The sequence below is a fragment of the Capsicum annuum genome, chromosome 11 (genome assembly GCF_002878395.1).
Source record: "Capsicum annuum cultivar UCD-10X-F1 chromosome 11, UCD10Xv1.1, whole genome shotgun sequence".
Taxonomy (NCBI): domain Eukaryota; kingdom Viridiplantae; phylum Streptophyta; class Magnoliopsida; order Solanales; family Solanaceae; genus Capsicum; species Capsicum annuum.
In genome coordinates, this window is record NC_061121.1 from 114,344,855 (window position 1) to 114,358,592 (window position 13,738).

At 37.0% G+C, this 13,738-nt stretch overlaps 1 pseudogene; it reads left to right on the plus strand.

Annotated features, from left to right (window-relative positions):
* Nucleotides 1-1,721: 1,721 nt before the first annotated feature.
* On the plus strand, nt 1,722-7,071 carry LOC124888887 (annotated as a pseudogene).
* The last annotated feature ends 6,667 nt before the right edge of the window (nt 7,072-13,738 follow it).

A 13,738-nucleotide genomic window follows, 5' to 3' on the forward strand; every position in this document is an offset into this window, starting at 1 on the left:
ACATCAGTTTACAACATAATATTTACGGTTCACTTCGTCATACTCTCAATTAACAGAAGGAGGATATGGTTTAACCCTGGTCTACAGGCTCTCAATCTTTATCTATAGAGTGCTTTTAACTCTCCCTTTCCCTCCTTTTTTTTGAATGCCAGGCATGGAAAAGAAAATATTATATCTTGATGTGTGTACCATAATTCTATCTAAATAAAGATTAATTACTTACCGACCATGTTCGTTCTCTGTGTTGGGCGGTTTTCGCTATAGATAGAGAAAGTTGATATGCAAGATAGACAATGTCATCTTCATCTAATGCTTGATCTTATCTTGTGAAGAATGTTTTTAGTCCTTTTCCCTATCTGTCTACTGAAAATGGCTTAGGAATAGGTCCCTGCCTAGTGGTTTTGCAATAGATCAATCCCTTGCTGTCTCCTTCCATTCTTATCTTACAAATGCATTTCTGAGTCAATTGCATAAGTCATAGTTTGACTGACGCAGCAATCCTTCCCTTACATCGGATTCACTTGTCCCACCCTCGCTTCCTTCTTGTACTAAATTTTTCCAAGAATTCTTCTTGAAAGCGAGAACTCACTATATGCCTTTAAAATAAAAAGAAGGCTGGAAAAAAGAGAGAGCTCCTTTATTTTCTAGCTTTCGCGGATGGAATGAAAATCCTATCCTATACAAAGGCCTATATACAAAAAAAACACTTTTCCTAGAATCCTAAGTTGCCTTCCCTCTCCTCTGAGGCTGGTTGTATCCATTTTTAGAGCCCCTCGCTTTTGAGTATGGTAGCAGCTCAGACATAGACCAAATTAGGGTCTTAAACTCTTGAGTAGATTGCCCATGGAAAGGAGCTTACTCCAAGATCTGACTCCACCCGTGTAGGAATTCCAGAAGGCCAGAAGTAAACAAAGAGCGGTCAAAGAGAATAAAGAATTATGCCCATTCTTTTCTTTCATAGCTGGAGCAAATGGAAGGAGACGTCGTACAAGCCGATAAATTTGACAAGTGTTCGTAGGAATGCCTTTGATAAGGGATCGATCCTGAGAATCAATCCCAATTGAATCTTTGGAAGGGAGACCCTCTATCCTCTTAATCTTTAGAGTAGATATTATATACAGGATAATCAGTTCATTGCGGTGCCCAAGACAAGGTAAGATGAATAAGAATATTAAAGGTACCTAAGGCTCAGCTAAGGTAAGGAAATACCCTGACCATCTAGGTCACCAATCTTATTTTTTAGGAAGTCGGAGATGATCGAAGATCCAGCAAAATAGGAACTTTCGATCAGGGAGATCTCAACAAGGTCGAAACCAAGATGGATATTATAAGGAAGATTGAAAAAGATAAATTAAGGTTTATACCTACCCCTAACTGGCACTATAAAGCCAATCCTATCTACATAGATGTTCCTAGTCATGAGATGAGGGGGTTCTCTCTTATTGTTAAGCCTTCTTCAAATCTTCTTTCTTTACTCCTTTTCGTATCAGACATGATAATTGGATAGAATCTCTAACAATAAAGAAAGGGGCGTATAAATTAGGTTTTTGGCTCATAATAAAGATAGGGTCCTGATCGAGAAACTAGTAGTCCTATCTATCCACCTCTCCAGACACAATATCTTGAGTATCTATAATGGTGACCACATCTGCTTCCATGTGATGTTTGGACATACAATCTAGTCCTTATGAATGGGCAAAGTAAGGTGCTCTTATTTTACAATGGTAGGGATGATTGCTTCCATTACTGACCAGAAAGACACTAAATTCTCCTTTAGGTGCTTCAACTGCGGTATAGGTAGAAGGAGCTGGTACTAAAAAACTTTTTGTATAAGGTTTGAAATGGTGAATTGAGGTAGAGTATACCGAGGATCCTGTAGTCATTTAGCCGTCTATTGAAAAAAAAAGCTTTCATCCACTTCCCCTATTATATAACCAGTCCCATATCTCTCCAAACCTAACGTGGTAGTTTCCCATCATAGGGCTTTCTATCTATAGATTAAGCCATTACCAAGGAGCTAATTCATTCAGAACTCAGTTGACTGATTCTATAGAGAAGGCGGAGCATCCTTGGCTTAGCATTATAGCACATAGGGCTTCGGCGCTACTACAATGCTTCGCTAACTAGAAGTGCCTTGCTATGAGAATCTAGCTTCGCTAATGCTCGGCTAAGTCTTGAACCTTCGCGCTGACCATTCACGTTCTCAATAGCAAAAATGCTTCTCTTTGCACCTTAACCTTAAGTAGAAGGACAAGAAAGAGATTATTTGTTCTCTTGCTCCTGCTTTCTCATCTACGCTCATTAAGCCAACTTTTCTCTTTAGGAGGTGAAAGAGCGGTTGGAGCCGACATTTTGAAATGACAGCATCAAAGATATATTTCTATATATATACGGTTACAGTTATCTAGGACTGCATTCTAGAAAAAATAGACTACTTGTGGGACAATGTGTATTTATAGCCTTTACGATAAGAAAGTGAATGTGGCCGGTGCGTAGTGAACGGTTCATCAAGCTATTTTTTGCCTCAACTCCCTAAATAGGAATAGGGGTAGTTTCAAAATTTGGGTAAGAAATTTGCACCTGACTATGATAGCCCTCTCAATACCTTATTGGAGCTTTGTAACTAGTGGTGGTTTCCCAGCACGTCAGCTTTTTCCCAGTGCGCGGAGCCCCAACAAGGAAGGTGTTAGTGCTTTATCATTGGGTCAATAATGTTAATCCCTCTTTTTGTGCTACTCCTAGGGCGGAAGAAAAAGCATAAGTAGCAAATCCCGTATTCTCAATTCGCGAGGGTTGAAAATAGATTTCAGATAATATGAACAACAATAATTCGACATTCTCAAGTTCACCAATTGAACAAGTCCAGTAAATCATCAAAAAGTAGTACACTCAAGTGGACTCTACCTAATGGATGGATACAGAGATAATATTCAGAAAGATCTTGGGATTACATTCGTCAAACCAAATATCTTTAGCATTCATAAAAGAGGTGACGGGGATCAAAGGAAGTAAACAAGTCATCTTATGAAGCTAAGCACTTTTCATCTTTTGTAGGAATATCCCCTTCTCTAGTCTTGGGAAATTGAGCGACCCATTCACATAAGCACAAGAATTTTTTTCCTAAGCAAATCATTCTTCAGAGCATAAGCCTATGACCAGTCATTTCCAGATGCTTCTTTCAGAAGAGCAAAGGGAAAAACCTATGGAATCCATTGTACTAAGAACTAAGACCTAAAAGATCATCTAAGTACTGAAAATCGAGACTCAAACCAAGTCAAGAAGGCTTAAGCTTAACTCAAGCAATCACTCAAGAGAAGCTGGATTTGTAAAAGAAAGAAGAAGAATCTCCAGGCAATTTTTATTTTGAATGATAAGGAAGCACTTAATCCGGGTCTTAGAAGGGCATCGAGATCAAGGAGATTGTGAGATCAAAGTGGATGTTTTCGATTTCCATGGCCGATTAAATCCTTGCATCCTGAGGAATTTCTCGATTTGCTAAGTAGCATAGAGAAGTTCTTTGATTGGAAAGAACTACCCGAGGTGTGCAAAGATTAAATTTCTAAGCAAAAATAAGGAATGCTTTCTCAACGTTGTAGATCATGCATGATTAGCTTGTACAATGGATATGGGAAGTTCTTTTCCCCTTTTGTTAGGATTTGCTAGGATGATGTCTCATTTTTCGTCACGCTGCCCATGAATTGATAGGGGTAGCGCTATAGACTGTCTCTTTAGATTAGAGTTATTTCATGAGTGAGGGGGCTACACACATACACGCTTCTTTCGAAACCTGACTCTATATTCGACTACAAAAAAAAGTGAAAGAGAGCCACATTTTTTATAGTATAGATTAGCACTGAAATTCCAAGCGCTCCTAGCTCAGAAACCACACACAGATAAACACATGGAGGCCCATAAAACCCATAAATAATAGACTAACAAATATGTGACATACACTTTATGTATGAAGTTTTCATCTTAATGAATCAAAGTTGTTTGTAAAATGCTACTTTTCTTTTTGCAATAAGTAAAAGTACTTTTTCTTATCATACACCCTTATGAATAAATAAATCAAAAAATGTGACTCCTAAAATAGTCCTCCTCTCCCGTTTCTTCAAAGAAAGAGGTACACATCATAAGAAAAAACCCTAAAAATAGAAAGAGAAAGAAGTACGTAAAAAAATAGGAAATATTCCTAGATGGCAACCTAACCGAGTACATCATAATTGAGAAAGGTAAGCCCCATTCCACTGAATTGGAGAATTCCAGTATCAGAGAGTGCTCTAATGGCAATGGGGGCACAATTGAGAGAATTTTGACGATTAGAAAAGAAAAAAGAAGAGAGTCAGTGTTTAATGAGCTTGAGATAGCTGCCTGATGAGAAGGACACCGGGTACAGTCTTTCTATGGTTTCAGATCCCCGATTACACCAAAGCACACCAGTCAACACTGTATTATAGTGCTTACACCTATGAGTTAGAAAAATAATACTGTATGTTAATAAAAGACTTGAGTTGGCAAAATCAAAAGAAAATCTAACGCTAGCTAAGTGTTTAGTTACCATGCCCAGAAGCCCCATGCCTTTCTTGGTTGGATAAATAAACCCAACTAGTGATTTCCAACAAGTCTATCTTTTTTTGGTATACTGCTCTGCGAGCAAAGCGAATGAACAAAAATATTTCTGAAAATCATGAATATCCTTCGCCCCTTGTCTCCATCTTTCATTCGTTCTATGATTCTCCCTTCTACCCTTCTTTTTACTATATGTCTCTTATCTTATTTGATTGGCTTTGATCCCTGCCTTATTATGGAGAGGGTCAAAGGTTCTTTTTTCCTCCAAGCCTTACGTACTCTTTTTAGGCTCTTTGGTTTTGAAGTGCCTATCTTCCTTCTTATTTTGCTCCTCCTTAGGTTAGTGGTTGCAGCAGCTTGCACATGGATGATAATTCCACTTAAGAAAGGGGATTCAGTTTGACAGATTTATTTTTTGAATTATTTGGAAGCATTTCCCCTGTAAATTCCAAAGCCGGTCTCAACCAACAGGCCCCAGACTCTCCCAACCATGGTGAACCCACAGAGCCTCCTATTGTTAAGCCTTATCATCCATTAAAGAAAGATGGAGAGAGGCTAAGTGAGCTTAATGTGCTCCTTTCCTTTTATACTTTTGGGTGTCCCCTGGCCGAGCATATTTCCTTCGATATTCTCGAGGCTCAATTCCAAACGAAACTAAAGATAGAGGAAGCCCTTCATTCAGACAGAGTACAAGACTCATCTTTTTTTTAGAAAAGGCACCAAATTATGAGGGAAATATTCTATTCATTTGGGAAATATTATCCTTGGACACTTACTCAGACCACCTATCTCAAATAGAAAATTATGGGACCCACCGTAGCCTGCCTTATAAAAGGGTTTTAAAAGCGATTGTTCGGCAGGACTTAGCGCTGGTCTTTGACTCAAAAAAGAGAGATACTGGTAGAGCTCTTCTTTGTCAGCGGCATTCTTCCTTATATCTATCTGGATTATGGAACTTTCTCCCTGAGCTGCGGAACTAACAAGTCTATTAGAAAGTCAAATTAGCAACTTTTACACGAATTTTCAAGTGGATAAAATCAATTGAGTGGTTTCAGTTGGAGATGAGATTGCATGTGATTATGGATTAAACGAGATTCAAGCTGGGGAAATGGTGGAATTTACTAGCGGTGTGAAAGGAATACCCTTGAATCTTGAGAATGAGAATGTAGGGATTGTTGTCTTTGGTAGTGATACTGCTATTAAAGAAGGGGAGATCTTGTCAAGCGCACTGGATCTATTATGGATATTCCTGTGGGAAAGGCTATGCTAGGGCATGTGGTCGATGGCTTAGGAGTACCTAATTATGGAAGGGGGGTTCTAAGCGATCACGAGCGAAGACTTGTGGAAGTAAAATCCCCTGGGATTATTGAACGTAAATCAGTGCACGAGCTTATATAAATAGGTTTAAAAGTGGTAGATATCCTTCTTTCTATAGGTCGTGGTCAATGAGAACTTATAATCGGGGACCGATAAACTGAAAAAACAGCTATTGCTATCAATACCATATTAAACCAAAAGCAACTGAACTCAAGGGCCACTTTTGAGAGTGAGACATTGTATTGTGTCTATGTAGCGATTGGACAGAAACGGTCAACTGTGTCATAATTAGTTCAAATTTTTTCAGAAGCGAATGCTTTGGAATAGTCTATTTTTGTAGCAACCACTGCTTTGGATCCTGCTCCTCTATAATTTTTGGCCCCATATTCTGGGTGTGCCATGGGGGAATATTTTTGCGATAGTGGAATGCACACATTAATAATCTATGATTATCTTAGTAAACAGGGGGTAGTATATCAATAAATGTCATTATTGTTACACTGACCACTAGGTCGTGAGGCTTTCCCAGATGATGTTTTCTATTTACATTCTCATCTCTTAGAAAGAGCGGCTAAATGATCAAACCAGATAGCCGCAGGTAGCTTGACCGCCTTACCCATCATCGAAATACAAGTTGAAGACATATCAGCCTATATTCCCACCAATGTTATCCCCATTACTGATGGAAAATTTGTTTGGAAATAGAGCTCTTTTATTGTGGAATTAGACCTACTATTAACGTCAGCTTATATGTCATTCGCGTTGGCTCTGTCGCTCAGTTGAAAACTATGAAACAAGTCTGCGGTATTTCAAAACTGGAATTGGCACAATATCATAAAATGGCCACCCTTGCTCAAATTGGCTCAGACCTTGATGCTGTGACTCAAGCATTACTCGATAGAGGTGCAAGGCTGACAGAAGTACCGAAACAACCATAATATACACCACTGCCAATTGAAAAACAAATTCTAGTCATTTATGCAGCTATCAATGGATTCTGTGATCGAATTCCACTAGACAGAATTTCTCAATATGAGAGAGCCATTCCAAATAGTTTTCAAACCAGAACTACTACAATCCTTTTTAGAAAAAAGTGGCTTAACTAACGAAAGAAAGATGGAACCAGATACATTCTTAAAAGAAAGTGCTTTAGCTTTTATTTAAATTGTATACAATACAAGGAAAGAAAAAAGGTTTCTTAGGGGTACCACAAAGAAAAGAATCAAAATAGCTAAAAAGAGTCTTCTTCCTTTATCATATATATGAGATAGTAGATCACCTTTTTTTAAGAAAAAAAAAAGTGATCTACTGTTGTAGTTTTCTTGACATATCAAGTCAAGAGGGCGAGGCTCCTAACAATGGGGGGAAAGGGGCGTGGGTAAGCGGGATCCTTTCACTTGACTAGTTAGTTAGGAGTGATTTTTTTTCTACGATGTTCAAGATCTTTGTCTCGTAGAGGGTGAAATGAGATCTTCTTGGAACAAGGTCAAAGGCGTTGGACGGACCAGTCTCTTTTGATTCTAATGATAGATGGATGTTCAAGTCGGTATCATATGGATGAAGGACTTCTACAGGGTCTTCTTGGGCGCTCGACTAGTAAGGTGGTTTTGTAGACGAACAAAATAAGTTTTTGGAGGCGAGCGGAGTAAGGCAATGAAATTGTTTAGGCGAAAGAAAGAAGAGAACGAGTGGAGTTTCGAGAATGAGAATCATATATTTTCTCATTTCTTTTTTCGTAGTAAGAACACACTAAGACACACCCACTACACACTACACACTCAGACGACTAGCATGGTCCATCCCCAATCGAAGAGCCACGTATCCAAAGTTGACCACATCATCACTATTTTATCAAGGTGTGGCCACGATCTCAATTGGGTCATTGTTAGTATGCCCAAGCTTGACAATAGCTACGGATATTTTGAGTCTCTCAGAATGCAACTCCCTTATTAGTTGGAAGCCAAGACAAATGGATTCCACTTTATAGGTACCGTTCACCTCACGTGAAGGCTCTCTCAGAACACATACCAAGCTTTTATTAGAAAGGAACAGAACAAAGAAGAGTGCTCCACTCCGAAAGAGAAGGAACGAAAAGAGCAGGCGGCAGAAAATGAGACAAGGAGGAAGAAAGGGGCACTACGGGAAGAGCATCCAAGACGTGCTAAGGCAAAGGCATTCATATATAATCTTATTCAACAAAAATATGCTTGATTCGTTTAATTTTTCATCAAAATTTTCATCCGAAAGAGAAACACAAAATTATCAAGCTAAGAGAATTCCATTATTAATCAATTATTAATTATGTATATTCATATATAATCTTTAAGGTCATTATAAAAAGATTAAGAAAGATAGACGTAGAAGAAGATGTATGTCTCTTTTTAATTTTTATTCAAATATTACTTAAATTGAATTGTAGAAATTACTTTCTGTGCAAGGTAAAATTTTAATTAATTTAGAAAATTTAAATATTATGATTTTGACCAACTAAATTTAAAAGTGCTAAATAATTTGTGTATAGTTTATTTAAAAAAGGATTCAACGAGTAAAACCTTTTTGATATAAAATATCAACTACACTCATGTTGACCCTATAAACAAAAGCGTGTTTTTCATATGTTGAACATGAATTATTTTAATACTTCCTAATTATTAATTAATTTTGTACCTCTTTATCATATATTTTAAGACTCCTTAATAATTGTTCTAATATTTCTTACTATATATATTAGGATTCTTTAAATTTAAATTATTATAAAGATAATAATTAATTAATAATTTGATAAAAAAGGTGAAAAGACGATTTTGTCTAAAACGAAGACTTTTAATGAAGGACAAAAATTTTAAATCACTTCTTTTAAGGATTTTCACACTTTTAATTATATTATATATTATAGATTATAGATATAGATATAGATATAGATTATAGATGGATTATATATATATATATATACTAGTTTAAGTGTACGCACCTTGCGCGTGTACCTTACTTTAATGAGTTCAAACATTACATTAATAAGATATTTTTTTAAAAAATAACGATTAATATAATAATTAAATTTAATATCTTTTGAGTATGTAAAGATGAAAAATTTATTTATTAAACCTAATCTTTACTAAAAATATTTTTAAAAGTCGATCGACATTCAAGTACCATCTGTAAATTGCAACAAAATAATACAATGATAGAGACATCAAAATAATACAATTAAATCTAATCTTTACACACAAAAATTTTCTCAAAGTCATCCAACATTCATCTACCACCTGTAAACAATAACAAAATAATACGATAATAGATATATCAAAATAATACAACTAAACCTAACCTTTACATACAAAAAATTCCTCAAAGCCGACCAACATTTATCTATCACCTGTAAACTGTAACAAACTAATACGATAAAAGTGATATCAAAACAATACAATTAACTTAAATTTTACACTCAAAAATTTTTCAAAGCCAACCGAGATTCATCTACGATCTGTAAACTACCATAAAATAATAAACTAATAGAGATATTACGATAGTACAATTAAACCTAACCTGCACCTAAAAAAATTCAAAATTGACCCGCACTTATCTTGCATCTGTAAATTAAAATAAAATAATAAGATAATAAAAATATCAAAACAATACAATTAAATCTAACATTTACACAAGAAATTCTTCAAAGCCAACCGATATTCATCTACGACTTGTAAACTATAAAAATAAAATATAATAGTGACCATAAAGCTTCGAATTTGATCCAACTAATTCTTGTCTGAATGAAAATTTTAACCTTAAAGAATGATTTTGGCGGGAATGGGGGTGTGGGAGTGTAGGGGGGACGTGGATAGTATGTGGGACAGGGCGGCAAGGTGCATCAGGGAGAATGTAAGTGAGGTGTTGGATGTTTCTAGGGGCCGGGCCGGGCACCATCGGGGGGATTGGTGGTGGAATGAAGAGGTGGAGAAGAAAGTGGGGACCAAGAAAGGGGCGTATGCTAAGTTGGTGGAAAGTAAGGACGAAGAGGAGAAGCGAGTATACAGGAAAGAGTACAAGCTAGCGAGGAAGGAGGCGAAGTCAGCAGTCACGGCTGCTAAGACGGCCGCTTTTGAGAGCTTGTATGCAGGGTTATAGGGGAAAGGAGGGGAGAAAAAGTTGTTTAGACTCGCTAAGGCTAGGGAGAGGAAGGGTCGTGACCTCGATCAGGTGAGGTGCATTAAGGGGGAGGACGGTAGAGTGTTGGTGGAGGACGGCCACATCAAGAAGAGATGGCAGTCGTATTTTCATGGGCTCTTGAATGATGAAGGGGATAGAGCTATTGTGTTAGGGGAACTGGAGCACTCAGAGGAGTGTCGGGATTTTAGCTATTGTAGACGTTTTAAGGTAGAAGAGGTTAGACAGGCTGTCCGCAGGATGCGAAGGGGTAGGGCGACGGGGCCGGATGAGATACCGGTGGAGTTTTGGAAGTTTGTTAGAGAGGCTGGTGTAAGGTGGTTGAATGGATTGTTTAATAAAATTTTCAGGACGGCAAAGATGCCCGAGGCGTGGAGGTGGAGTACCATGATCCCTCTCTATAAGAATAAGGGAGACATTCAGAGTTGCGATAACTATAGGGGGATTAATTTATTGAGTCACTCGATAAAGATCTAGGAGAGAGTGGTCGAGGTGAGGCTGAGATGGATAGTGTCTATTTTGAAGAACCAGTTCGGATTTATGCCCGGCCGCTCGACGACGGAGGCAATCCACCTGGTACGGAGGTTGGTGGAGCAGTATAAGGAGAGGAAGAAGGATCTGCACATAGTGTTTATCGACCTGGAGAAGGCTTACGACAAAGTCCCCAGAGAGGTGCTTTGGAGATGCTTGGAGGTGAGTGGGGTACCGCTGGCATATATCAGAATAATTAAGGATATGTATGATGGAGCGAAAACCCAGGTGAGGACGGCGGGAGGAGACTCGGAGCATTTCACTGTCCTGACAGGATTGCATCAGGGATCTACTCTTAGTCCCTTTTTGTTTGCGTTGGTGATGGATGTGTTGACGCGGCGTATTCAAGGGGAGGTGCCGTGGTGTATGCTTTTTGCAGACGATGTAGTTCTGATAGATGAGACTCGAGGGGGTGTGAATGACAAATTAGAGGTGTGGAGGCGAACTCTTAAGTCTAAAGGGTTCAGGGTAAGCAGAAGCAAGACAGAGTATGTGGAATGCAAGTTTAATGACGTGAGGCGGGAGAATGAGGTAGTAGTGAAGCAGGAAGCTCAGGAGGTATGTAAGAGGGACAAGTTCAAGTATCTTGGGTCCGTGATCCAAAGTAACGGTGAGATTGACGAGGATGTATCGCATCGTATTGGGGCGGGATGGATGAAGTGAAAACTCGCGTCGGGGGTGCTGTGTGATAAGAAGGTGCCGCCCAAGCTTAAAAGGCAAATTCTACAGGGTGGTAGTCCGTCCGACCTTGTTGTATGGAGCGGAGTGTTGGCCAGTTAAGAACTCCCACATCCAAAAAATGAAGGTGGCAGAATTGCGGATATTGCACTGGATGTGTGGACTGACTAGAGGGGATAGAGTTCGGAATGAGACTATCCGGGAGAAGGTTGGTGTGACTTCAGTGGAGTGCAAGATGTGGGAAGCATGATTGAGATGGTTCGGACACGTGAAAAGGAGGGGCATGGATGCCCCGGTCCGTAGGTGTGAAAGGCTAGTGTTGGATGGTTTTAGGCGGGGTAGGGGTAGGCCGAAGAAGTACTGGGGTGAGGTGGTTAGGCGGGACATGGAACAGTTACAGCTCACCGAGGACATGACCTTAGATAGGAAGGTCTGCAGGACGCGAATTACGGCAGAGGATTAGGGCCAGTTCGGGTCGCTGGGAATTACTTGGTGGGGGTTTTATTCTTGTCATGATTCCGTGTTCCGTGTTCCATGTTGTATTACGAATCTGTGTACTTTTCCCTGCTTTCCTCTGCTTTATATTACTTATGGGTGCCGTATTTATGTTATGTAATCTACTTCTGTGCTGCACTATGTGTTTGTGTGGTATCTCGTGCCTTGAGCCGGGGGTCTATCGGAAACAGTCTTTCTACTTCATCAGAGGTAGAGGTATGGACTACGTACATCTTACCTCCCCTAGATCCCACTAGGTGGGAATACACTGGGTTTGTTGTATATATATATATTGTTGACAAAAATAGTGAAGAAATTGAGGGTTAGAAAATCAAGTATCCACTATCTAGACATGGAATCGAATCAAGTTAGATGAACATCAATCATATTCTCACAATAGGAAAACCAGTTTGTTCTCTAGTTTAATGTACGTCTTAATATTTACAGAAGTACTTCCTTAATAAAGTCCTATTTTAGGAGTTTTTTTCTAATTGAACAGTAGAAAGAAAAATGTTAATTAATTCTCTTACCATATATTTTAGGAGTCCATATATTTTAGGAAGTCTACCATATATTTTAGGAGTTCATATATTTTAGGAAGTCTAGTAGAAAGAAAAATATTAATTAGTTCCCCTACTATATATTTTAGGAGTCCCATATAATTTAGGAAGTCTAGTTAATATAATAAAAAATAATTAAACAATAAATTTAAAAAATAGTGAAAAGACAATTTTGTCTAAAGAAGAGTCTTTTAATGAAGGGTAAAAAGTTTAAATCACTTTTATAAGGTCTTCACACTTTTAATATATTATAGAGTACTTCCTCTGTTTTCATTAATTCATTTTATTTTTAAGATTATTTAAGAAGAATATCTTTGCATAATTTGAAAATTTCTTAATTTTAATATCATATCAGACACTTTTTAAAAATACTAGTTTAACCGCACGTACCTCACACGTGTAATCTATAGTTCAACTACACATGCACCGCACATGTAATGCGAAGATTTTCAATGAAGTTCAAAAAGTTCAAATCAATTCTCAAGAATCCTTTACACTTTAAGATAATAATGTGAACAAAACATGTACCACCAAAAGTTTCAAGTGGTTAATGGATTCGTTATTTTTGAGTTTCTCATAGAGTACCTCTTTTCCTAGTTGCTAGAGGCTAAGAGAGACGCATCAATTTGAACCATAGTATGATTTTTTTTTATATTTAAAATTTTTCCTTATTTTTAAAGTTAAATCTTTAAAAAATCTTTGATTACTTAAATAAAACTTTTAAATATTTAATACTTCTTATATTTTTCTTATTCTAACGCTTTCATATTTATTTGTATATTTTCAAATCTTCTAAAATCTAGTTTAATTGATTTAGAATTCTTAAACTGATGAAAAATGTATTAGTTGTCATTAATTCGGATGACTTCTAATAAGGAAAAGTTTTACTATAAATATTTAGTTAATTTTTAATTCTTAAATATTAAAAATATGGTGAAAAGACAATTTTGTATAAAGTAGAGACTTTTAATGAAGGGTCAAATGTTCAAACAATATTTCTAAGGTCCTTCACACTTTTAATATTATAGACATAGATTATAGACTAGTTTAACCGCACGTGTAATATTTGATATTTAAAATTAAATGATTTTGTATATTGCGGAAATTTTTAATGAAGTGTATAAAGTTCAAATCACTTTTCAAAGATTCTTTCCACTTAAATATAATAATGTAAAAATAAACATATATTTTAATATAAGAACATATATATATATTTATCATCAAAAGTTTCAAGTAATTAATGAATTATCACTTTCACATTTGCCAAACAATACCTTTTTCCCTTACTGTCAGAGACTAATAGAGACACATCAATTTAAATTACATTTGTGGTCTGATTATCTTTTTTTATTTTATAATTAAAACTTTTTCTTGTTTTTAAAGTCAAATCTTTATAAATTGATTACATTATTATTACGTACTTA